This window comes from Hemiscyllium ocellatum, chromosome 9 (genome assembly GCF_020745735.1).
Source record: "Hemiscyllium ocellatum isolate sHemOce1 chromosome 9, sHemOce1.pat.X.cur, whole genome shotgun sequence".
NCBI lineage: Eukaryota > Metazoa > Chordata > Chondrichthyes > Orectolobiformes > Hemiscylliidae > Hemiscyllium > Hemiscyllium ocellatum.
The window spans coordinates 28,853,245-28,880,473 of record NC_083409.1 but is presented as its reverse complement, the minus strand read 5'-3'; the positions used below and the strand labels follow the sequence as shown (position 1 = coordinate 28,880,473).

General features: G+C 41.1%; 1 protein-coding gene across 4 annotated transcripts in view; it reads left to right on the top strand.

Moving 5' to 3' along the window:
- Window positions 1-27,229, top strand: part of ralgps2 (Ral GEF with PH domain and SH3 binding motif 2) — a 431,788-nt gene that overhangs the window by 74,321 nt on the left and 330,238 nt on the right. The window lies entirely within an intron of this gene.

Genomic DNA, 27,229 nt, shown 5'->3' with positions numbered 1-27,229 from the left:
TCTGGTAACATTTTGGGATTAGTGACCTTTCCTCAGACTACTTGGCCAATGAACCCAGGACCCCTAGGGATGTATTTCTGCTGATTGGCACTGGCTGCACCCACTGTTCCATTACCCTACAAATAACTATTTCCTGCTTATGTATGTATTCTTACAGCAAATGTAAATGGCTCAGTTACAAGCTGAACTGGTTTCAGTAAATTAGCTGTTAATATAGCTATTGGCACGCATATGATTTTACAGCAAGTGCTACCCCATTGCAGAATCACATCAAGCAGTGGACTTTTGTTTTAGTTTTCAAAGTGTGGACTGATTGAATGCTGTCTGTACTTGTGCCTTTGATTATTCATAATAGGCAATGATGTTGCCAATTGCTGAGATATATGGTCCTCCATACCTGACATTGTTTTGGCAGTGAAATTCATGTATAACATTGCTTGTTGTGTGTTGGGTGAAATGTTGTTTGGACTGGTTTCATTATTTTTATTAGTGAAAATTATCACTTGTATAGCCAATGGGCAGTAGCAATGCAAAATGACTTCCTTAATTTTTTTGTTTCTTGATTCTTGAATCACTGTCTTTCCGGGATAAGATTTGTTTGGATGACTGGTTGACAAGTTGACTTTGGTTGGCTGCAATGTTGTCAATTGAATAACTTGTTGTGATTATTTGAAAATGGGCATTCTGTGTTTGTCTTTTGAGTGCAGGACAAAAGGCTCTGGCAACGGACTTCAACAGTGTTTAAATTGTTTACTATCAAGTGACAGTTAAATGATTTTGACATTTCCTGATTCTCTAATACTTTTACAAGATTTAACTAAGCTTTAGCTAAGCTATTTCAGTGTTAATGTTTAAGATCAGTGAAAGCTCTAATGATAGTCATCGATCTACTGTTAACTCTGTTTCTCTCTGACTTGAGCATTTTCAGTTTTCAGTTCGCATTTCCAGAGTCTGAGGGTTTTGCTTTGATAGTTAATTTTGAATATTCTATCTGCTATACGTGCAGTTTTTTTGAGAAAAGCAGTTTAGACTATCTTGCTACAACATTTGATTCTCGGTACGTTGCATTGACAAAAATCTGCTTGCACACATTGATCATTATTGTCTTGTTTCTCTTATTTATTTGGATACACTTCTATGTCATCTAGAAAAATCTTAAGAATACTGTATTGTTACATTTCTTTGTTCTGAATTTTATTTTCCTGGAAACTTTTCTATGATCTATAAAGATGGACTCAACATTTCTTTGTTATTTTTGACTTTGCCTGAATTACAGTATGAAAATGATCATCATGGTTATCACCAAAACCCTATTGAGTTTTGAAATATTTTCTAACCAATCTGCTCAATGATGTTATTAAACCTCTCACGCGCTCTCTCGCGCTCTCTCGCGCTCTCACTCTCTCTCACACTCTCACTCTCTCACTCACACACACCTAACTCATTCAATCTGTTCTCATTCGTCAGTTCCGCTATGCCAAGCATCGGTCTGGCAGACCCTCAATGCACTCCCTCTTACAGCAAGAGCATCCTTCCTCAGATAAGGAGACAAATCCAGATATGGTCTCACCAAGGCAGCAAAACATCCCTGTGTCTTTATTTGGATCCTCTTGTTTTGATCCTCTTGATCCTCTTATTATACCATTTGCCACCTTTACTGCAATAATCTGCTTTCCTGTTTTTGCTACCAAAGTGGATATCTACATTATACTCAATCTCCCAGGCATTTTCTCATTCAGCTTGTCCAAATGACACTAGAACATCTTTGCATCCTTTTTGTAGTTCACTGTTCCACTCAGCTTTGTGTCATATTCAAATTGGGATACTTTTACTTCTCCCTTTGAGTCCAGATTTTTCAACTTTTCAGTTTTACTGAGTCAAGTCCATGTCACGGTCTGAACTTTATTTTCATTAGGCTTGGTTTGCAAAATAATTTTGATTGCATGTCCAAGATGGGAGCAATGCAGAGTTTTTCTTTTGACTACTGATATTATGTCATGTTATTATAATTTTACTTTGAAACTGGCAAAGTAGCACCAACTATAATACTAATCTACTTACTATCTTCAATTTGATGTGAGTGAGGGCTGGGTCTTTCCTTGAAATCCCGACATTATTATACCTTTTCTATTTTTAGGTGACTGAGAAATTTTCCTTGCTTAATGTGGTCATGCTTCTTTGACCTTGCTTGCAAAATATTTATAATACCTACTATTTTATATTTTATAATCTGTACGCATTATCCTCTACAGTCTTGACCTGTTGTCAGTTAGTAATAATATTGCAGCCCATCAGAATGGTGTGATAACTTGTTGATTTAGAGTCCTAGAGTCATAGAGATGTACAGCATGGAAACAGACCCTTCGGTCCAACCCGTCCATGCCGACCAGATATCCCAACCCAATCTAGTCCCACCTGCCATCACCTGGCCCATATCCCTCCAAACCCTTCCTATTCATATACTCATCCAAATGCCTCTTAAATGTTGCAATTGTATCCTCTGGCACATCCTCTGGCAGCTCATTCCATACATGTACCACCCTCTGCGTGAAAAAGTTGCCCCTCAGGTCTCTTTTATATCTTTCCCCTCTTGCCCTAAACATATGCCCTTTAGTTCTGGACACCCCGACCCCAGAGAAAAGACTTTGCCTATTTATCCTATCCATGCCTCTCATAATTTTGTAAACCTCTATAAGGTCTCCCCTCAGTCTCCGATGCTCAAGGGAAAACAGCCCCAGCCTGTTCGGCTTCTCCCTGTAGCTCAGATCCTCCAACCCTGGCAACATCCTTTAAATCTTTTCTGAACCATTTCAAGTTTCACAACATCTTTCCGATAGGAAGGAGTCCAGAATTGCACGCAATATTACAACAGTGGCCTAACCAATGTCCTCTACAGCTGCAACATGACCTCCCAACTACTCTAATCAATACTCTGACCAATAAAGGAAAGCATACCACATGCCTTCTTCACTACCCTATCTACCTGCTACTCCACTTTCAAGGAGCTATGAACCTGCACTTCAAGGTCTCTTTGTTCAGCAACAGTCCCTAGGACCTTACCATTAAGTGTAGTAAGTCCTGCTAAGATTTGCTTTCCCAAAATACAGCACCTCGTATTTGTCTGAATTAAATTCCATCTGCCACTTCTCAGCCCATTGGCCCATCTGGTCCAGATCCTGTTGTAATCTGAAGTAACCCTCTTCACTGTCCACTACACCTCCAACTTTGGTGTCATCTGCAAACTTACTAACTGTACCTCTTATGCTTGCATCCAAATCATTTATGTAAATGGCAAAAAGTAGAGTGCCCAGCACCCAGTGGCACTTCACTGGTCACAGGCCTCCTGTCTGAAAAACAACCCTCCACTACCACCATGCTCTGTCTTCTACCTTTGAGCTAGTTCTGTATCCAAATGGCTAGTTCTCTCTGTATTCCGTGAGATCTAAACTTGCTAATCAGTCTCCCATGGGAAACCTTGTCGAACACCTTACTGAAGTCCATATAGATCACACCTAATGTTCTGCCCTCATCAATCATCTTTATTACTTCCTCAAAAAACTCAATCAAGTTTCTGAGACATGATTTCCCACGCACAAAGCCATGTTGACTATCCCGAATCAGTCCTTGCCTTTCCAAACACATGTACGTCCTGTCCCTCAGGATTCCCTCCAACAACTTGCCCAACACCGAGGTCAGGCTCACTGGTCTGTAATTCCCTGGCTTGTCTTTACCGGCCTTCTTAAACTGAGGCACCACGCTTGCCAACCTCCCGACACCCCACCTGTGACTATCGATGATAAAAATATCTCAGCAAGAGGCACAGCAATCACTTTTCTAGCTTCCCACAGAGTTCTCGAGTACACCTGATCAGGTCCTGGGGATTTACCCACCTTTTAACAGTTTCAAGACATCCAGCATTTCCTCTGTAATCTGGACATTTTGCAAGATGTCACCATCTATTTCCCTACAGTCTATATCTTCCATATTCTTTTCCACAGTAAATACTGATGCAAAATATTCATTTATTATTTCCCCCATTTTCTGGGGCTCCACACAAAGGCCGCCTTGCTGATCTTTGAGGGGCCCTATTCCCTCCCTAGTTACCCTTTTGTTCTTAATATATTTGTAAAACCCCTTTGGATTCTCCTTAATTCTATTTGCCAAAGCGATCTCATGTCCCCTTTTTGCCCTCCTGATTTCTCTTTTAAGTATACTCCTACTTCCTTTATTCTCTTCTAAGGATTCACTCGATCTATCCTGTCTATACCTGATATATGCTTCCTTCTTTTTCTTAACCAAACCCTCAAATTCTTTAGTCATCCAGCATTCCCTATACCTACCAGCCTTCCCTTTCACCTTGACAGGAATATACTTTTTCTGGATTCTTATTATCTCATTTCTGAAGGTTTCCCATTTTCCAGCCGTCCCTTTACCTGAGAACATCTACCTCCAATCAGCTTTCGAAAGTTCTAGCCTAATACCATCAAAATTGGCCTTTCTCCAATTTAGAACTTCAACTTTTAGATCTGGTTTATCCTTTTCCATCACTATTTTAAAACAAATAGAATTATGGTCGCTGGCCCCAAAGTGCTCCCCCACTGACACCTCAGTCACCTGCCCTGCCTTATTTCCCAAGAGTAGGTCAAGTTTTGCACCTTCTCTAGTAGGTACATCCACATACTGAATCAGAAAATTGTCTTGTACACACTTACGAAATTCCTCTCCATTTAAACCTTTAACACTATGGCAGTCCCAGTCAATGTTTGGAAAGTTAAAATCCCCTACCATAACTACCCTATTACTCTTACAGATAGCTGAGATCTCCTTACAAGTTTGTTTCTCAATTTCCCCCTGACTATTGGGGGGGTCTATAATGTAATAAGGTGATCATCCCTTTCTTATTTCTCAGTTCCACCCGAATAACTTCCCTGGATGTATTTCCGGGAATATCCTCCCTCAGCACAGCTGTAATGCTATCCTTTATCAAAAATGCCACTCCCCGTCCTCTCTTGCCTTCCTTTCTATCCTTCCTGTACCATTTGTGTCTTGGAACATTAAACTGCCAGTCCTTCCCATCCCTGAGCCATGTTTCTGAAATTGCTATGATATCGCAGTCCCATGTTCCTAACCATGCCCTGAGTTCATCTGCCTTCCCTGTTAGGCCCCTTGCATTGAAATAAATGCAGTTTCCTTGTCCTACCATGTCCGTGCCTGCCCTGTCTGTTTTACTCACTTCTGTTCTCAGCTGTATCCATCTCGGATCGATCTCTTTCCTCATTATCTCCCTGGGTACCACCCCCCACCCCACCTTACTAGTTTAAATCCTCCCAAACAGTTCTACCAAATTTCCCTGCCAGTATATTAGTCCCCTTCTGATTTAGGTGCAATCGCCCTTTTTGTACAGGTCACTTCTATCCCAAAAGAGATTCCCATGATCCAAAAATGTGAATTCTTCTCCCATACACCAGCTCCTCAGCCATGCCTTCATCTGTTCTATTCTCCTATTCCTGCCCTCACTAGCTCGGAGCACTGGGAGTAATCCAGATATTACTACCCTTGAGGACCTCCTTTTTAAATTTCTGCCTAACTCTCTGTAATCTCCCTTCAGATTCTCAACCTTTTCCCTTCCTATATCGTTGGTTCCAATGTGGACAGTGACCTCTTGCTGGCCCCTCTCCCCCCCCGTGAGAACATTCTGCACCCTCTCTGAGACATCCTTTGTCCTGGCACCAGCGAAACAACACACCATTCTGCTTTTTCTCTGCTGGCCACAGAAACGTCTGTCTGTACCTCTGACTACAGAATCCCTTAACACAATTGATCTCTTGGAAGCTGATGTACCCCTCGTTGCATTAGAGCACATGGTGAGGACAGTGCAGGAGAGAGGACCTGCACAGTTACTGCCTTTGCTGTTTGAATTCATGTATCGCTGGACATCGGAATGCATCTGGGAAAATTAGCAAACAGTGAAATTCACGACTGATCTTGGAGGAACTGTTGGACGAAGTTCGCAGCACAGAATCAGATAAGTTAATTGTTGTTTTAAGTCTGTCCGAGAGAGGCTGCAGTAGTGAGTATAGTAGTATAGTGGATTCTTTCTTGATTATGTGTTTTTGGAGATAAGTCTCTTGATTAAACTTAAAATATAAGTCATAGCTATTAATTTAACCTGGGACAGTGTTTGCAGAGGAATAGGACGGTGTTATTTTCTGGGTCTGTAGATTGTGAAGGAGCAAAAATGGCCTTTGCAGTGATATGTACTTCTTGTCAGATGTGGGAGTTTAAAGAGAGTTTAAGGATTAATGTGGATTATATTTGCCATAAATGCTGTTGGATGTGAATCTTATCAGATTGAGTGGATCGGTTGGCGAGACAGATAGAAGCGATGAGGAATTTGCAACAGCAACAGTATGTGATGGAAGGAAGTTATAGGAAGGGGGGAAAGTCTCAGATATAGTCATGTAAATTGGTTAACTCCAGGTAGAGTAAGAGAGGTAGGCAGCTAGTGCAGGAGTCTTTTGTTGATATACCCATTTCAAACAGGTATGCTGTTTTGGAAAATGTAGGGGGTGATGGATTCTCAGGGGAACGTAGCACGAACAAGTTTCTGAGGATTTTTTCTTCAGATTGAAATGGGAAGATAAAATCTCCTGTATTTAATTCATTTCTATGCCAGTTTATTTTCAACTAGTTGTCAACACCATTTTTAATTTGCTTCTTTCTTCATTGCTCCACTTATATCACACCTGTGATTTTGACCACTGTTATATACTTATTCCTTAACTGTAATAGAGTGATTCTGCAGCTAATTTAACAAGGACAGATTTACAAAACAAAACTCTTTGCTTTTGTGTTACGCAAATAGAAGCAAATTGGCATTGTGTCCAATAGAATTTTGAGATTTTCTAGTCAACCTGATCAGAGATGGTATTACACACTTCTGGGGTATGTGGGACTTGAACTTAGACCTCCTTGTTCAGAGGTGAGAGTACTACCACCGCATCACAACTGGCCATTTTGGTGCTTGCCAAAGTTCTGATCAGGTCACCGTATTTGCCAGACAACACAAAATATAAATGCAAAGGATAGGGTTAGTCTTGGAACAGTTTCACAGGGCTGAAATTAGATTGAGGGACTGGAGCAAAGGTAAGCCATAGTGCATTGCATTGTGATATCACCTCTGTCAGAATATTTTTATTGTAAAACTAATCTATGTGCTCTATCCAGTTGTATAGCAGTAATTAAATTATTTCAACATATTTAAGTTAGTTGCATACATCAATAAAGTTAGGCACTTTTGAAAAGTATTCTTGTAGGATTCTATTATTATTTTTGCACAACCATACCATGTCAGAATCTATAATCACCTGTTCAAGTGAATTGGCTGACATCAGAGCCTAATGTTCAATTGATTAAAATCTCTCATGAAGAGTATCAACTTATCACATGTACAAAACAAAATAAAGAACTTTGGATGCTGGATATCTGAAACAAAAACAGAAATTGTTGGAGAAACTCAGGAGGTCTGGCAGCATCTCTGGAGAGAAAGCAGAGATAACATTTTAGGTCTAATGACCCTTATTCAGAACAGTTTCTCCAGTAATTTTTTGTTTTTATTTGAAATTAGCACATGTTTTTAATCAATTGACCATGTACTAATGCGCAAGTCAGATAATGCTGTCTTAGGAAACATAGGAACAGAGCAGATTATTTAGCCACTTTCTTGTGCTTCACATTTTTTAGTTAACAACTATTACCACTTATAAATTAAAATAATAGCTGACTTGGCTTTAAATGTGGAATAGATTTTCATTTTTGAGTGAGTTTGTTGGCAAATTGGGTTACTTAAAAAAGGAAATGGATCAGGAAATATATCATGGTCAATAGAAAATCTTGTAATTAGAGATTTCTTTATTCAATGTGTGTCAACACAGGGTAGAGCAAAAGCACTGTTGTAGGCTGGATGGAGTTCTTTAAGGCAGCCGTCAGGTTCCTTGAAAGTGGAGTCGCAGATAGATAGGATAGTGAAGAAGGTATTTGGTATGCTTTTCTTTATAGGTTAGAGCATTGAGTGTAGATGTTGGGAAGTCATGTTGCGGCTGTACAGGTCATTAGTTAGGCCACTTCTGGAATATTGCATGCAATTCTGGTCTCCTCCCTATCGGAAGGATGTTGTGAAACTTGAAAGGGTTCATAAAATATTGATAAGGATGTTGCCAGAATTGGAGGATTTGAGCTATAGGGAGATGCTAAAAAGGTTGGGGCTGTTTTCCCCAGAGTTCGAGGGCTGAGGGGTGACCTGACAGAGGTTTATAAAATCATGAGGGGCATGGCTAGGATAAATAGATAAGGTCTTTTCATTGTGGTGAGGGAGTGCAGAATTGGAGAACACAGGCTTAGGGCGAGAGGGACAAGATAGTGAAGGCTGTATCTTTGAATTGGACAAAGGAGTCCAAGGTTTAAAGGAGGACAGTACAGCTCCTTCCTTAATCAGATCAACCATGTTGTACAGCAGGTGGGAAGACCAAATGATCTAACTCTGCTCAGTCATTTATGGTATGAACCGTTGTTCACAGTGAATTCAGAAAATTGCAAATTGTCACTCGGCTTCTTGTTTTCTTGGCTACTAGAAACCATTGCTTCAAAAAAAACAAACAAAATCTTCCATGCCACTGATCAAGGTACAGTATTTCAATAAACTGCATATGATGTTTTGAGAAATTCACAGAGGCCAGTAAACTAACTGATCAGAATTATTACCTAGCTACTGTTTTAAGGGGCACACGCCACATCAATTGTTTGTTCCCGAACTGTACTGTTCAGTAATATGTTTTATCTTAAGTTCACTATGAGCAAATGTGTCTCTATCCTGAGCAACATTGCACCACCCACCAAACAACTTGAGTGCAATCTGAAAAGTCATACTGGTCTACCCAATCCAAATCTGTCATTTTGCAGTGACTGCCTATCCCACTAGCACGAGGCGTTCTGTCGTGCCATCCTATATGGTTAAATCATCCACTCTGAGGAATAACAGCTGAGGACCAATGGCAGAAGAATCAGTTAGAGAAAACAGAATTCCAAATATTAATGACTGTGTCTGAGAGAAGAAATTGCTTCTAATCTCTGTCATAAATGGGTGACCTCAAAATAGTGTCTTCCAACTTATAGGTTCTCCCACAAGAGGGAAAACATTTCAGCACTACTATGTCAAGCCCACTCAGAATTTTTTATATTTCAGCAAGATAATCTTTCACTCTCTAAACTGCAAAGGGTGATGGCCCAGCCTGCTCAATGAGACTAGGCCTTTATCGCAAGAATCAATTCACTGCTTCCATTGCAATTATGATCTTCCTTAAGATTCTTATTAAAAATACCATTTGGCTATTTGAAGTTTATACCACAGTTGCTGGATTTTAAGCAAGAAACATTTAATCTACTTTTGTAGCTCATGATACTTTGTTTTATAATGACAGCAACTGTTTCTGAAAGTTCAATTAAGGTGCATAAGAATAACTGCACTTTAAGGTGTAAAAAGGTGAAGACAGTGAAATCCAAGAATTGGATGACACTTGAATTCCTTGTCTAGATTGAAATAGTGCTCACATCTTACTGATTCGAAGATCAAATGATTAAGTAGTTCAGCTGACATTTAGAAGATATTGTGGTTAAACAAAAGCTACTAAGTTGTGTTCTTGGGCTAATGATAGTCAAAGCCTGTCAAGTTGTGGGTTGAAGGACCCGTTCCTGTACTGTTCTCTTCATAAGTATTGAGAAGATAGTTGTAGGTGATGTTGATGATATTCTGTTTTGATTATGTCGGCAATCACTCACTGATGAGTGTGATTGTCCATCCACGAAATTCCGTGTCACTGTTCATCGGTTTTACAGGTCCTTGTGTGGCTGATGAGCCCAATCCTTAATCTATGTCTCTAATCAGACATATTAGGCATGTGTTTCCAGGATGTGGAATTGGTCCTTGGCTTCTAGGTTGCTGGCATTCCTTTCTCATATACCTTTTCTGTACTTTGTGATGGGGTCCTTGAAGGAGTATACCTTTGTAAGGTGGCCTCTTCAATCGATTACTTCTAAGCAAGGGTCTCCCAAGCATTGACATCTGTATTGTATTTCATCGTCTCACCACAAAGAAATTTCTCCTCCTTTCAGTTCCTTATTGCCTGACTTCTATCCTTAGAATGTGTCCCTTGGTTCTAGACTCCCTGGTCATCAGAGACATCTTTTCTGCATTCACCCTATCTAGTCCTAAGAGTTACTCCTTCATTCTTATCAACTACACAGCTGATTCAGCCTCCCTTCATATGTCTGTCCTGCCAACCCAGCGATCAGGTGAGTTTTCTCCATTGCCAGAATGTCCTTCCCTCGGGTAAGGAGACAAAAAGTGTACACAGTCCTCCAGGTGTGGTCTCATCACGGTTCTGTACAATTGCAGGAAGACATTCCTGCTCTTACATTTGAATCTTCTTGCTTTGAAAGCCAACATACTATTTATCATCACTGTTTGCTGAACATGCAAGCTTACTTTCAACAACTGCTGTTCACATTTCACCTCTCACTTTCTAAACCTTATGACTATTCAAATAATTTGCTTTCCTGTTTTTTGCCAACAAGGTGGATAACTTCACATTATACTTCATCTACTATGTATTTGCCCACTTCCTCAATTTGCCAAAATCATACTGAAGCATCTTTGCATCCTCCTCACAGTTCATCCTCCCAATTAGCTTTGTGTCACCTGCAAGCTTAGAGATATTACTTTTCGTTACCTCATCTGAAGTATTACTGTAAATTGTTAAAAGCTGGGATCCGTGCTTTGATCCCTGTGGTATCCCACTAGTCACTGCCTGCCACTTGGACAAAGACCTGTTGCTTTCTGCTCTTTGTTTCCTATCTGCCAACTAGTTCTTTATCCATGTCAGTATAACTGCCCCCATCTCATGTACTTCAGTTTTAAATGCTAATCTTTTTTGTGGGGCCTTATTGAAGTCTTCTGAAAATCCAAATAAAGGTGGCTCCCCCTCATCAACACTCTGAATTACAAACTCAAAATTCCAGTAATTTGTTCAGACATGATTTCCCCTTCTTAAATCCACATTGACTGTCTTATTATGTTGCTGTATTCCGAACGGTCTGTTATTAAGTCTTTTGTAATGGATTCCAGAATTTCCCTCCCATCAATGTCAAGTTACTGGTATATAATTGTTTTCTTTCCACCTTTTTTAACTTGCGATGACGTGAGCTACCCTCTAGGAATTGTCCCAGAATCTCAATACCTTAAAGGTCTCCCCGTAGAGTATTTTTGAAGTGTAATCATTATTGTAATGCATTAATCAGCATTTTAGCACTTTCAATTTGTGTGTACCTAGTTTTCTGGCTGCACAACAGCATCCTGTAATCAGCTTTTGCTTCCTAAATTCCCTAAATTTGTCTGTCCAACCATAAACTAGCAGTTAATAGCTAAGTTTTCGCAAATTATAATCGGAATTAATATTCAAAATTGTCCCTGAATTAATCCTCTTTGGCTTGCTCTGCCATTTTCTTCTTAAGTAGAAGCAAATTACTGCAGATCCCGAGTCTTGCTTAGTTTGGAGCATGCGCTGCTACTTGTCTCCTTGCATGTATGGTTGCGAGAAATTGACTGAAAGTCTTTTTAATTTCCCTATTTTTATGCAGCAAGTGCTTTTGAGAAGTACTTCTGAACTATGATTTGGAATTTCTTAATTTGATAATGTTCTGTGTAAAGTGTTTTTTCCTAATCTCGCTGTCAATTAAAACGCATGATCTGGAAAGATTACATCTTCACATTTTCAGAGATGTTAGGGAAGAGATATCATATGGACTAGTTTAGAGATATAAAAATTCATTTGAAAAGGGAATAGTACTATTCAAGTGAACCATATACCTGTATATCAACTAATAAATGTTCTGGTATCCCATCTGCTTACCTGACTATGACCTGACTATCCCCATACTTTTTTTCACCACTCTGCCATACTGTCTACTTTGGTGCTTCCAGCTTGTGTTAGCATTTCAATTTAGCTTCATACATTTGTTGAATATTAACTCTAGATTTATTATTTCGAGTTCCGACAAATTTATGATTGTCAGATATCACTTCTGTAATTCAAGCTTAATGTAAAGAACCTCATTATTTGTGAATGTTTTAAATGGAACCGAAGAAGCAAAAATGTGGAGGTATTATTCTTCCTTTGCCTTTATGCCTGAAACATTAATGTGATTGCAAACCAAGATTGATCTGATTCATCAGCAAATAAGTAGAGAATCTCATAATCATGTTATTTTGTTTGGAAATTTGGTCATTTCCTTTTTTGGTTGAGTTAAATCCATTGGATGCCTGTTTCTTCAGAGAGTCCAAACTTGACTGTAAATTGACTAAGAATTTTTGGTCTGGAGCAGAAGACATTTGCCATGTCTAAATGCTTACAGTTATCCACAGATTTTGCAAATACGTGTAAGCAGCATTTAATGTTATTCTAAGTTTGATGGAGCAATCTCAGTTCTATCTGGGGCATACTTGTTCAGCTCGTTGTAAATATTCTCTCCCTCCATACTCCAGTGACAATCTGAGTACTATCTGCAGATGCATTGCTTGATTCCTCAAGCCTTTTGAGACAACATCTTGCACTTCAATTTGCCGATTTGTTTCATAAGCAATGTCTATACTTGAAAAATCCAGTGTAATGAGTATATGATGTTTCCTATATCTACTTTCTCATCACATCAAATAATTCTTTGACTCGCTGTTTAGACATCTATGCTGTCTGGACCTGGTTAACTTCTGTTCCTCTGAATGCTCCATAAACTCTCTCCAAATTACAAAGTTAAAAATCCTATAACAGCGGGTTAAAGTCCAACAGGTTTAATTGGAAGCACGCTAGCTTTCGGAGTATCGCTCCTTCATCAGGTGGTTGTGGAGAGCACAATTATCAGACACAGAATTTACAGCAAAAGTTTACGGTGTGATGTAACTGAAATTATACATTGAATAATACCTTAATTGTTTTGTTGAGGCTTTCATCTGTTAGAATACTATGATAGTTTCACTTCTTTCATGTGTAAATCACAAAACCTTTTTTTAAAAAGTTACATTCTCCGGTTAACTGTAACAATGGATGTTAGCTAGACAATATGTTGAAGATGTTAGCCCCCTGTGTTCTCTGTCTGAACACAGGAGGCTAACACCTTCAACATATTGTCTAGCTAACACCCATTGTTATAGTTAACCGGAGAATGTAACTTTTTAAAAAAAGGTTTTGTGATTTACACATGAAAGAAGTGAAACTATCATAGTATTCTAACAGATGAAAGCCTCAACAAAACAATTAAGGTATTATTCAATGTATAATTTCAGTTACATCACACCGTAAACTTTTGCTGTAAATTCTGTGACTGATAATTGTGCTCTCCACAACCACCTGACGAAGGAGCGATACTCCGAAAGCTAGTGGGCTTCCAATTAAACCTGTTGGACTATAACCTGGTGTTGTGTGATTTTTAACTTTGTGCACCCCAGTCCAACACTGGCATCTCCAAATCAAGACTTCAAATTACAGACTTAATGAAACAAACTGAACTATAATTTAATAGTTTATCACTTGGGAGCGATGTAGGAGGTATTTGTTTATCCATGGTTTTGTTATTAATGCGACAAACTAAGTAGTATCTCAGGGGATGACCAATATTGTCTGACAAGATTGCCTTCCTCACACATTAGTTGTTGTACAGCTACTTCAGCTATTTTCTTAGTGTTAGCATGTCTGTAGAGTATGTCAAAGGAATGCTGCTATATACTAATGTCAGGTACAGTATATGGTATTGGCATTGCAAATTATCCAAATCAAGTGTTCAGCATTATTAGTCACTCCAGTAGTCAGACTTTATTTTCCTCCATGTTTGGGTATGTACCTTTATCGGCTAATATCAAAATTACTTCAGTTCTGTATGTGCTTTTATTAGAATACACATGGTGCCACCAGGTTTTGCTTCAATATGTAGTATTGCAGCCTCATTGGGAGGAGTGCACTGATAATCAAGCCCCAGTACTCAAAAGGTGCCACAAGTAATGCCCAGTGGAACCATCAAAATAATCAATTTTTCAGACTGCTTTTCAGGCTGACAGCCATTCATACCAGGATTTGCTATTCAATGTAAAATAACACCAGAAATCACTTCCTTTTTCTATCACAATGCAACTTAAACCACTTCTTCTCTATCTGTCCATCTCCCTCCCTCTTTACCTCTGCAATTTTCTGTCTTGCTCTCTCTTTGCTCCTCCATCTCTCTTTCTCTCCCTCTCTCTTTGCCCCCATCTCTCTTTTTCTCCCACTCTCTTTCTCTCCCTCTCTTTGCCACATTTCCTAACTGGTCTCTGTTTTCTTTTTATTTGTGACCCTCCAGTTATCTATTGCTAATTTATTTTCACAAATGCATTCAGTGTCAGTGACTAAGCCTTCTCATTCTTGTTTAGCTTCCCTCGATATTCTTCAACATAAATAGTTAGGTTGGGATTATTTGTTCATTCCAGATTGTACAAACCCAATTGAAAGTTATTTAATCTCAAATTTAACCTTTTGGAAACAGGCTAGCGTACTTAGTGTGTGAATAATTTCACTGCAGGCTTGAGTTTTTCACATTTTTGGCCTCTTTTGATTAGAGAAGGCTCTCATTATCACTTGCTTTTTACAAACTTGCTTTCCTACTTCCTCCTACATTTTTTAAAAGCTTTCCATTCTTTGTTTGACTTGTTTTTTTCATTATCTTCTGTATGGAAAATGTTTCCTTTAGATTGATCTAATTTCTTAATTTACTATTGGTTTATCACTATTTTATGATCCATCAAACACCATTTTTACTCACTTAGATTCAGCGATTGCAGTGTATGTCAATAATAATGTAACCTTCTGTTACGAGTCCAGTCTCATGTAGTTTCAGACTTTCAAAATAGATACTTGAGTGATAGATAACTACTAACATTAACAAAACAAATGTCCTTTGCAAAATACCTTGTAAGAACTGTGACAAACAGGCAGAAAACTAGCCACTAGAATACATGAACATCCCACTAGTCACCAAAAGACTTGACCCATTCTTACTAGTATCCTTACAGATGAGTTAAGGACACCACTGTCTGGGACAACACATCCATCCTAGGTCAAGCCAAACATAAGAGAGACACAAGAATTTCTAGAAGCATGGCATTCCAACTGGAACTCTATCAACAAACACATCGATTTGGATCCTGCCTACCACCCTCTAAGAAAAAGAACAGGAAATGACATCACCACAAGAAATGACATTGCCAATCCAAGGAAACCCTAACACGCAAATAGAAGGTGGTCACTAACACTAGTGCTTCACCGGAGGCTCACTGATCATATTACCTAGAATGGCGACGAAACGTCTGAAAACGAACCTTCCAGCTCAGCGAGCAAGCTTACATCCAGAAACGCAACCTGAGCTACAAGTCTTCTCAAAACGTGCTAAAACCTAACATTACTTAGCTACAGGTCCCAAACCTTTAACTTCTCTTGAAAATGTAAAATTATTAAAATTACTTTATTTTGTTGTGGTGATACTTGTATGAGAATGTAACCCAGCATGTTCAGGATTATGCAGGTTTCTCTTCCAAAGTATTCAATTCACAGGGTGCTGTGGGCATCTGTTTTATGTGTAAAACATTGTCCTGGGATTTAGTCTTCTGGGGAGAAATTGGCAGATTTACAACTTTAACATTGTCAGTATATTTCTACTTTGACACTAACTCCAATTGTCCTTGGTTTCCTGGATTGTCACCTATACTTGAAATTACCAGTATTTGTTAGAACTATTGATAGCTCACCATGATGCTTATCCTTGCTTTGACTGCAATAACTCAGGACCTTGAGGAGCTCTGGTACTCAGGCAGGATGTTTAAACTTGGATTGCTAGTTTTATTTTGCTCATATTGCTCCCTGATTGGCCAGAAATGTAGCTGTCAGTACATGCGTGTGCTCCAAACTGTGAACTCACTAACAATCTTAAACTGGTTGTCCACATATTTCTTTGCCCGCTGTCTTTATTTGGCAATTGTTGTTCAGTCACAGAATCACATCAAGTGTTGAATATTGTTGCAAAGTTTGCAAATGAGCATTGGTTGGATTTGTTGCAGACAGCTGAAGGAACATGATTGAGAGTGTGGTGCTGGAAGAGCACAGCCAGTCAGGCAGCATCCGAGGAGCAGGGGAATTGACGTTTCACGTGTGAACCTCATTCCTGATGAAGGAACATGCTGTTTGACGTATGAAATGCACCTGCAGTCTACATACGCAGCATTATATTGGCACTGAAATTCGTACACCACATTACTCACTTGTGTTAGAGGCAGTATGTCTTTTTTAGCTTGAAGGCAGGATCGTTTTACTTGAAAACATTACCAATGTTGCTACCACTTAGTTGTAGAGTGAAACTGCTTAAGATGCAGTACCCCTAACCTCAGGTCGAGTGGACATTTTTCACGGCTGAAAGTGGTGGCTTTGGACCTAATTGTGGGATTGTGCAATATATGGCAATAATTGATCTAGATCAGTGCACTCATTATCTTGCAGGATGGTCTTGATGTGCCCTATTTCAGCGACAAGCTTATACAAAACTGGTTGTAGCTAATAGCTTAACCATTGTACTAATTAATGTTGTGTAGAACTGGTTAAAGTTAAGGTCGTGTATAAAGGCATGCTTTTGTATGTATTCAGGCTCCATGAGCCATGAGATCAACCCCTATAATTTATATCATCCAGCAGTTTGTTGTTTTTACATATGTCCAATCAGAATTTTTAACTGATTTCAAGTAAGAGGATGGGAATTCCATCATAAATAACATGCATTTTGTTAAGACATCTTTTAGTTTGACTATTTACATCCCTTTGGTGGTTTTACACGTATGTTTCGGTTCGCTTTGAGCTCTAGCATTCAGATGTTTGTAGAGTTTGTGAAAGTTGAATAGGTTGTTTGGAATCCTCCAATACATATGCTAGATTGGCTAGCCATGTTTTCAAAGTTCAGTATCTCTGCTGGATTGTGGCTTGTGACAGGATAGCTGGGAGTATAGTGTTTGGAACTCAGTAGTTGCCAACTACCACTTGATGTGGGATGCAAACAAATAAAATCAAACAAAAATAAACTCCTCACCTTTTCAGAGAAGATGATTATGTGTTCAGTGGTGTCATTGATTATGTTGCTAAACTGTTTCCATTTAAATAAGTTTGTGGAGTGGGTGTGTTAGACATGAGTGCTGTGCATGATGCTGTCATGTATTAAAACAATAAAGCCGCAAAAATGGCTCAAATTGAAAAGTGAAATGAATATCTCAAAAAAGAATTGAACTAGACGAACCGCCTGGCATCGACCTGGGCACAGTACAGGAACTGCAGCAGTTTAAGAAGGCAGGTCACTAATACTTTGTCAAGGACAACTAGGCATAGGCGATAAATGCTGGCCAGCCAGCGCTCATGTCTGCGAGTGAATAAAATAAATCTGTGCATGCCAGACTAAGCACAAAGTATGTAGGGTATATGTCCCAAAAATTGGCAGATTGTATCAAACAGTTTGTCCCTTTATCTGTTTAAAATAGATAAGGTGTTGATCGTACACAATGATGTGTTTGCACACAACTCAAGACTCTGACTTGTAATTTTTTTAAAGAACGAATTGCGTATTCAATTTGCTCTTTGGCTCAGGAGGTCTCAGTTTTGATGTTTGGAATAGAGTCATACAGGAGAAAGTGAGGTCTGCAGATGCTGGAGATCAGAGCTGAAAATGTGTTGCTGGAAAAGCGCAGCAGGTCAGGCAGCATCCAAGGAACAGGAGATTCGATGTTTTGGGCATAAGCCCTTCTTCAGAATAGAGTCATACAGTATGGAAACAGACCCTTCGGTCAAACCAGTCCATGCCGACCATAATCCCAAAGTAAACTAGTCCTATTTGCTTGCACGTGGCCCATATCCCTCCAAACATTTCTTATTTATGTACTTGTGTAAATGCCTTCTAAACATTGTAACTATGCCCACATCCACCACTTACTTTGGAAGTTCATTTCGCTTGCTTTGTGTAAAATCACTCTTTGTATTAAAAAAATGGCCTTCATCTTTTTAAAATCTTTCCCCTCTCCCCTTAAAATATGTCTCTTTGTCTTGAAATCCCCTATTAGGTAAAAGACACCTGCCATTCACCTCAGATTTTCCCAGAATTCATAGTTTTGAATGTTTCTGCGTCACCCTTCTATACTTGATAAAGTGTGCTGAGAAAATTGCGACAGTGTTGTACATAAAACTGTTGTCCAACTTTAAGCTATTTCTAACATTTAAATATGTTTGCTGAAAACTCAAGTAAAATAAATTTTTGATATTAAAAATTAGATTTTGAAGCTTCAATTAAAAATTGTCTTGCTGTGTTTTCTCAAGTGAAGGTTGGGCATTATAGATGGGGTTCAAATGAGTTTGGAATGTTTTACGTTGGTGTTGCTGCCACTGCACAAGATCCAAATTATCAGCCATGGAATGTGGCAAAATGCAAAACCAATAAAACGCAATCTTGGCACCATTACAATTTCTTATTGAATAATCTGGTGATTATGTAGGATCTATAAGTTAAATTGAAATTCTATTTGAAGAATGGAGGACCAAATATGTAATATAGTTATAATAATTATGGGTTCAGAAGCAGTTTGGAAGTTCAGAACTTGACTATTGCTGAGAAATGATGACTAAACTCAAGATTGAAACATTTCGATCATACTTTTCTTTCAGCAATGTACTGAAATTATAAATAGCTCCAGGTTATTAAGTCATTATTGATTGGAGGTAAAACTGTGCAAGAATATTCTGGAGCAGATTGGATGTAATATGCAAGGATTAATTGATATTGGATGTGATAACAGCAAATACCAAATGAACAGTAGTAGTTCAAGAAAGCACCACAATGTTCTCATGACCAATAAAGGCTGGCTAATCCTGTGTTGCCCACTTCTGATGAATGGATTTAAACAAACTTTTTTTTATAGAATGTAGCTTCAAGTAAGGTCATTTTCAATCTCTCAGAATGGAAGCGTATTGTTGTGGAAAAGAGGTGTTATCTATCCGAGAGTCATACACTGCTGAAGAGGCCCATTGAGTCTGTGCTGCCATAAATATACTACTACTTACACTAGTCCCAAATAGACCCATAGTCCTGAATATTATGACACTTCAAGTGTTCATCCAAGTACTTTTTAAAGGCTGTGAAGTTCAACTAATTGCCTCAACTACCCACTCAGGCAATGCATTCCAAATCCCCATCATTCTCTGTGAAAATGTTTTTCCTCAAATCCCCTTTAATCCTCCTGCCTTTCATTTTAAACTTTGTAGCCCTTGTTATCGACTCTTTGACTAAGGGGGACATCTGTTTTCTAATGATCCTGTCCATACCTCTCATAATCCTAGGCACTTTTGGCAGTTTCCCTGTTCCAAAGAAGAAAATGTGAGCTTCTCTAGCCTTTCTTCATAGTTGAAATGCTCCACCTTAGACAACAGTTTGGTGAATCTCCTTTGCACCCCCTCCAGTGCAATCATATCCTTCCTAGATTGTAGTGACTAGACCTGCATGCACTATTATAGCTATCGCCTAACCAAAGTTCTTTTCAGCTCCAGCATGACCGCTTGCTCTTATAATCTATGCCACAACTGAAAGCAAGCATTCTGTATGCCTGTTAAGCTGTCCTGCCACCTTTAGGAATCTATGGATAAGCACCGTACATTCCTGTGAACTTCCTAGTGTCCCTTACCATCCATTGAATACTAAGATCGAAAAGTAAATTAACTTGTAAGTATTTATTTTTTTTTGTAAAATTTCCTTTTTTTTGTACGTATTGGCAGGCTTGTCTTGTTCCTTCTTCCAAAATACATTACCTAACATTTATCAAGGTTAAATTCCACCTGCCATTTATCTGCCTATCTGACTAATCTGTTTAAATCCTCCTGTAACACAACACCTTCCTCGTGACTGTCAACCACTTGGCCAACCTATGTGTCATGCACAACTTTACCCAACCTCTTCCTCCCCACCCAATTCTCATCCATGTCATTTATGAATGTCATAAGCAATAAAAATATGAATTTATGATATAATTGACTGGATCTCATAGTCCAGCATATACTCCATTCAACCATTAGCATCAAGCCAAGGTCTCCACCAGGGTTCAAAGGAGTGTGTATGAGGGCATGCCAGTAGCAGCACAGGCCTACCTAAAAATGAGGTGTCAATCTGGTGAAGACCTTGCATGCTCAATAGCAAGTGATAGATAGCTAAATGATCCCACAACCAAAGGATCAGATATAAGTACTGTAGTCCTGCCACATCCAACCGTGACTGGTGGAAAATTAAACAACTTACCAGAGGAGGACAATCCATAAATATCTCCATCCTCAATGATGGAAGGGCCCAACACTCAGTGCAAAAGATAAGGCTGAAGCATTTGCAGCAATCTTCAGCCAAACATGTGGAGTGGATGATCTATCTCGGTTTTGTCCAATGCTCCCCATCATCTCAGATTCTGATCTTCAGCCAATTCGATTCATTCCACATAATGTCAAGAAATGGTTGGAGGCATTGGATACTACATGACAACGTTCTGGTAATCGTACTGAAAATCTGTGCTGCATAACATGCCTAGTCAAGCTCTTTCAGCACAGTTACAATACTGGTATCTGTCTGGCAATGTGGAAAATTGCCAGGTATGTACTGTATACAAAAAGCAGGACGAATCCAACCAGTCGAATGACCACCCTCCGTCTACTCTAGATCTTTAGCAGAGTGATGGAAAGAGTTATCAACTGTGCTATTAAGCAGCATCTGCTCAGCAATAACCTGTTTAATGACACCCAATTTGGATTCCAATCAGGGCACTCAGCTCCTGAACTCCTTAAAGCCTTGGTTCAAATATGGACAAAAGAGCTGAATTCTGGAGGTGAGGTGAGGTGTGAGTGACAGCCTTTGACATCAAGGTCCTGGATCAGTGGTGCTGGAAAAGCACAGCAGTTCAGGCAGCATCCAATGAGCAGCGAAATCGACGTTTTGGACAAAAGCCCTTCATCAGGAATAAAGGCAGTGAGCCTGAAGCGTGGAGAGATAAGCTAGGGGAGGGTGGGGGTGGGGAGAGAGTAGCATAGAGTACAATGGGTGAGTGGGGGAGGAGATGAAGGTGATAGGTCAGGGAGGAGAGGGTGAATGGATAGGTGGAAAAGGAGCTAGGCAGGTCAGACAAGTCCGGACAAGTCATGGGGACAGTGCTGAGCCGAAAGTTTGAAACTAGGATGAGATGGGGGAAGGGGAAATGAGGAAGCTGTTGAAGTCCACATTGATGCCCTGGGGTTGAAGTGTTCCGAGGCGAAAGATGAGGCATTCTTCCTCCAGGTGTCTGGTGGTGAGAGAGCGGTGGTGAAGGAGGCCCAGGATCTCTATGTCCTCGGCAGAGTGGGAGGGGGAGTTGAAATGTTGGGCCACAGGGCGGTGTGGTTGATTGGTGCAGGTGTCTTGGAGATGTTCCCTAAAGCGCTCTGCTAGGAGGCACCCAGTCTTCCCAATGTAGAGGAGGCCACACCGGGAGCAACAGATACAATAAATGATATTAGTGGATGTGCAGGTAAAACTTTGATGGATGTGGAAGGCTCCTTTAGGGCCTTGGATAGAGGTGAGGGAGGAGGTGTGGGCACAGGTTTTACAGTTCCTATGGTGGCAGGGGAAAGTGCCGGGATGGGAGGGTGGATCGTAGGGGGGCGTGGACCTGACCAGGTAGTCACGGAGGGAACGGTCTTTGCGGAAGGCAGAAAGGGGTGGGGAGGGAAATATATCCCTGGTGGTGGGGTCTTTATGGAGGTGGCGGAAATGTCAGCGGATGATTTGGTTTATGCGAAGGTTTGTAGGGTGGAAGGTGAGCACCAGGGGCGTTCTGTCCTTGTTACGGTTGGAGGGATGGGGTCTGAGGGCGGAGGTGCGGGATGTGGACGAGATGCTTTGGAGGGCATCTTTAACCACGTGGGAAGGGAAATTGCGGTCTCTAAAGAAGGAGGCCATCTGGTGTGTTCTATGGTGGAACTGGTCCTCCTGGGAGCAGGTATGGCGGTGGCGGAGGAATTGGGAATACGGGATGGCATTTTTGCAAGAGATAGGGTGGGGAGTCGGTGGGTTTGTAAAAAATGTCAATATCAAGTCGGTTGTCATTAATGGAGATGGAGAGGTCCAGGAAGGGGAGAGAGGTGTCAGAGATGGTCCTGGTAAATTTAAGGTCAGGGTGGAATGTGTTAGTGAAGTTGATGAATTGCTCAACCTCCTGCGGGAGCACGAGGTGGCGCCGATGCAGTCATCAATGTAGCGGAGGAAGAGGTGGGGAGTGGTGCCCGTGTAATTACAGAAGATCAATTGTTCTACATAGCCAACAAAGAGACAGGCATAGCTGGGGCCCATACGTGTGCCCATGGCTACCCCTTTGGTCTGGAGGAAGTGGGAGGATTCAAAGGAGAAATTGTTAAGGGTGAAGATCAGTTCGGCCAAACGAATGGTACTGGTCGGTGGAAGGGTACTGTTGGGGATGTCTGGAGAGGAAAAAAACGGAGGACTTGGAGGCCCTGGTCATGGCGGATGGAGGTGTAGAGGGATTGGATATCCATGGTGAAGATGAGGCGTTGGGGGCCGGGGAAATGGAAGTCTTGGAGGAGGTGGAGGGTGTGGGTGGTGTCTCGAATGTATGTGGGGAGTTCCTGGACTGGGGGGGATAGGACAGTGTCGAGGTAGGTAGAGATGAGTTCAGTGGGGCAGGAGTATGCTGAGACAATGTGTCGGCCAGAGTGGTCAGGCTTGTGGATCTTGAGAAGGAGGTAGAACCGGGCAGTGCGGGGTTCCCGGACTCTGAGGTCAGAAGCTGTGGGTGGGAGATCTCCTGAGGTGATGAGGTTCTGTATAGTCTGGGAGATGATGGTTTGGTGATGGAGGGTGGGGTCATGGTCGAGGGGGCAGTAGGAAGAGATGTCCTTGAGTTGGCGTTTAGCTTCAGCGGTGTAGAGGTCAATGCGCCAGAATACCACTGTGTCCCCTTTATCAGCCGGCTTAATGGTGAGGTTGGGATTGGAGGGCTGCGTGTTGTGAGGGTGAGAGGTTAGAGTGGGGGAGGGGGTAGACAGGTTGAGGCGGTTAATGTCCCGGCGGCAGTTGGAAATGAAGAGGTCGAGGTCAGGTAATAGGCCAATGCGGGGTGTCCAGGTGGATGCAGTGTGTTGGAGGTGGGCAAAGGGGTCCTCAGAAGGTGGGCGGGAGTCCTGATTGTGATAGTAAGCTCGGAGGTGGAGGCGATGGAAGAATTGTTCGACGTCACGGCGTGTATTAAATTCATTGATGCATGGACGGAGGGGGATGAAGGTGAGTCCTTTGCTGAGGACTGATCGTTCGTCCTCAGTGAGGGGGAGGTCTGGAAGGATGGTGAAAACTTGGCAGGGCTGGGAGCTGGGATCTGGTGTGGGTGTGGAGCTGGGAGTGGGTCGGAGCCAGTACCTGGAGTGGGTGTGATGGTGGGGGGAATGGGGGTGGAGTCATGAGCAGGGGTAGTGTTCCCCTCAGGGTTCTGGGGGGTGGGGATAGTGACAGTGGGGTCTGTGGGTGGCTTGTCAGCAGAATGCAGGTGAGTGGCACTGGTGGGGGCGGAAGTGGTGGCAGACACGGCAGTAGGGGTGGCGGAAGTCACTGAGCTTGGCGCATCAGTGATGATGTGAGGGCCGGAAGTGGCTGTGAGAGTGACCATGATGGGGACGGAAATGACATAATCAATTAGCATGGCTAATGGCGTTTCTGAGGCCCGGGGAATCTTTTGGAATGTTTGAGGAGCGCTGGTTATGGAAATGGGTGGATAAAAGTTTGTTGTACTTACAGTTTTTGATGTTTGAGATGGAATTGAAATACTGTTTGTTGAGAGTATGAATTCTCTTGAGGATGTTTGACATCAAGGTGGCATTTGACAGAGTCTGGCAACAAGGAGCCCTAGCAAAACTGGAATCCGTGGATATCAAACAAACTCTCCAGTGGTTTGAGTCATACTCAGCACACAGGAAGATGGTTGTACTTGTTGGAGTTCATTCATCACAGCTCCAGAACATCTTTGCAGGAGTTCCTCAGAGTAGTGTCCTCAGCCCAGCCCTCTTCAGCTGCTTCACCAATGACTTTCCCACTATCATAAAATCAGAAGTGGGGATGTGCAATCATCGGTGAACAATGTTCACCATCATTCATGACTCCTCAGATATTTAAGTAGTCCATGTTCGAATGCAACAAAATCTTGATAATATCTAGGCTTGGGCCTACAAGTGCAAAGTAACATTTGTATGACACAAATATCACGCAATGACCACCTCCAATAACTAGGAGCGGCACAGTAGTTAGCACTGCTGCCTCACAGCACTAAGGACCTGGGTTCACTTCCCACCTCGGACGACTCTCTGTTGGAGTTTGCACATTTTCCCCATGTCTGCGTGGGTTTCCCCCTACAATCCATAGATGTGCAGGTCAGATGAATCAGTCATGCTAAATTGCCTATCGTGTCAGGTGCATTAGTCAGGGGTAAATATAGGGTAGGGAAATGGGTCTGGGTGGGTTATTCTTCAGAGGATCAGTGTGGACTTGTTGGGCCAAATGGCCTATTTCCATACTGTAGGTAATTTAATCTAAACCATGGGTAAAGTGCTGGTGGACTGGACGGTGGCTAATATTGTGTCTTTATTTAAGAAAGGCTATAAGGAAAAGCTTTGGAACTATAGCTTGTGAGCCTGACATCGATGATGGGTAAGTTGTTGTGAGGTGATTCTGATTTTTGTGCATTTGGACAGGCAAGGACAGATTAGGGATAGGCAACATAGTTTTGCGTGAGGGAAATTGTGTATCTCAAACTTGCATTGAGTTTTTTTGAGGAAGTGACTGACAAGATTGAGGGCAAGGTCATAGATGTTGTGTAAATGAACTTTGCTAAAGCTTTTGACAAGGTTCCACATGGTAGATTAATTAGTAAAATTAGATCATGTGGGATTCAGGGTAAGCTTGCCAATTAGATACAAAATTGGCTTGACAGTATGAGATGAAAGGTGGTGGAGGATGATTGTTTTTCAGACTAGAGGCCTGTGACCAGCAGCATTCTGTAGAGATCAGTGCTGGGTCCATTTTTGTTTGTCATTTGTATAAATGATTTCGATGAGAATATAGGAAGCATAATTAGTAAGTTTGCAGATGCTGCCAATATTCGTGCTATAGTGGACAGTGAAGAAGGTTATCTAAGAATACAAAGAGATCTTGATCAATGGGCTGAGGAGTGGCAGATGGAGTTTAATTTGGGTTAATGCAAGTTATTGTATTTTGGCAAAACAAACCAGGGCAGGGCTTCTATTGTAAGGCCCTGGGTAGTGTTGTAGAACAGAGAGACCTAGGTACATAATTTTTTGAAATTAGCATCATAGGTAGACAGGATGATTATTAAGGTGTTTAGCATGCTTGCTTGCATTGCTCAGGCCTTTGAGTATAGGAGTTGAGGCGTCATATTAGGGTTGTGGAGGACGTTGGTGAGGCAAGTGTCCTAGTCACTTTGCTATTGGAAACACATTATTAAATTGGAGAGGGTTCAGGAAATATTTATCCAGATATTGCCAGGAATAGAGGATTTGAGCTATAAAAATAAGTTGAACAGGTTGGGACTTTTTTCACTGGAGCATAGGAGGGGTGACCTTCAATAGCTTTTAAAGTCATGAGGGGTGTAGGTAAGGTGAATAACAAATGTATTTTCCCTTGGTGGAGGGGTTCAAAACAAGGGGGCATATTTTTAAGGTGAGAGGAGAAAGCTTTAAAAAGGACAGAAGGGGCAACTTTTCTTTTACACAGAAAGGGGTTTGTGTGTGGCATGAACTGCCAAAGGAAGTGGTGGATGCAGGGATAGTTAAAACATTTCAACGACATTTGAATAAGTACATGAATTGGAAAGGGTTGTAGGGATAGGGACCAAACAAACTGAGACTAGTTTAGTTTGGGAACATGGTTGGCATAGACTAATTGCACTGAAGGGTCTGTTTCCATGCTGTATGACTTTGACTCTGTAACTATTGTCCATTGACATTTAGTTGGGGATTCAGTGGTGTTACCACTATGAACCTTTGAGCTAGCATTGTTCAGAAACTCAACTGGCTTTGCCATATAAGTACAATGCCTATAAGAACAAGTCACAGGCTGGGACTCCTATGGCGAGTGTCTCGTCTCCTGACCTCCCATAGCCTGTCCACCAACAAAACGTCACAAGTTAGGAGTGTGATGGAATACTCCCCACTTGCCTGAATGGGTGCAGCTTCAATAATGCACAAAAAGCTCAGTGCCATCCAGGGCAAAGTGGCCCATTTCCTTGTACCAAATGCACCAGCACCCACTCCCTTTAGCAGCAGCGTCCACAATCTATAAGTTGCACCAAAGCTTCTTAGCATCTTCCAAACACATGGTCACTTCCACCTAGAAGTGCAGCAGATACCTCAGAATACCATCACCTGCAAGTACCTTTCCAAGCTACTCACCATCTTGACTTGGAAATATATGGCTTCACTGTTATTGGGACAGTGGAATACCCACCCTAATGACATTGTGGGTCAACAACATGTAGACTGCAGCAGTTCAAGATGGCAGCTCACCATCACCTTCTTAAGCGTATCTAGGGATGGGCAATAAATGTTGGCCAACTAGCAAATGCCCACATCGCATGAGTGAAAAAAAACATATGTTGAGCTTTTAGAAGACACGAGCTGGTCTTTTTCTGTTGGTTAATTTAAAATGATTGTAACTCTGTTAATAATGAAACTGACTGACTAACAGGGAAGGAAAGATTTTGAGCTGTTCCTTACAAAGTTCCATCGTTTGTGATGATATTTGGTACATAATTGGGAAATTAAATGGCCATTATTCGTAATAAAATTTGAAGTATTTTCAGGTTTCCCGGTCTGACTAGCCTGCAAGCTTCATTGATTTGATGTTCCTGTTGTCCTGGAGCTAATATATGAATCCAGTGCAAGTGTAACTGGATGTGCTGATTACCATTATTAAAGTTAAAATGAGTTTGAATGAGTTGTTACCACCAGCATGAAGCTTATACTAATTCCGTTAAAAAAAATGTTTTTGT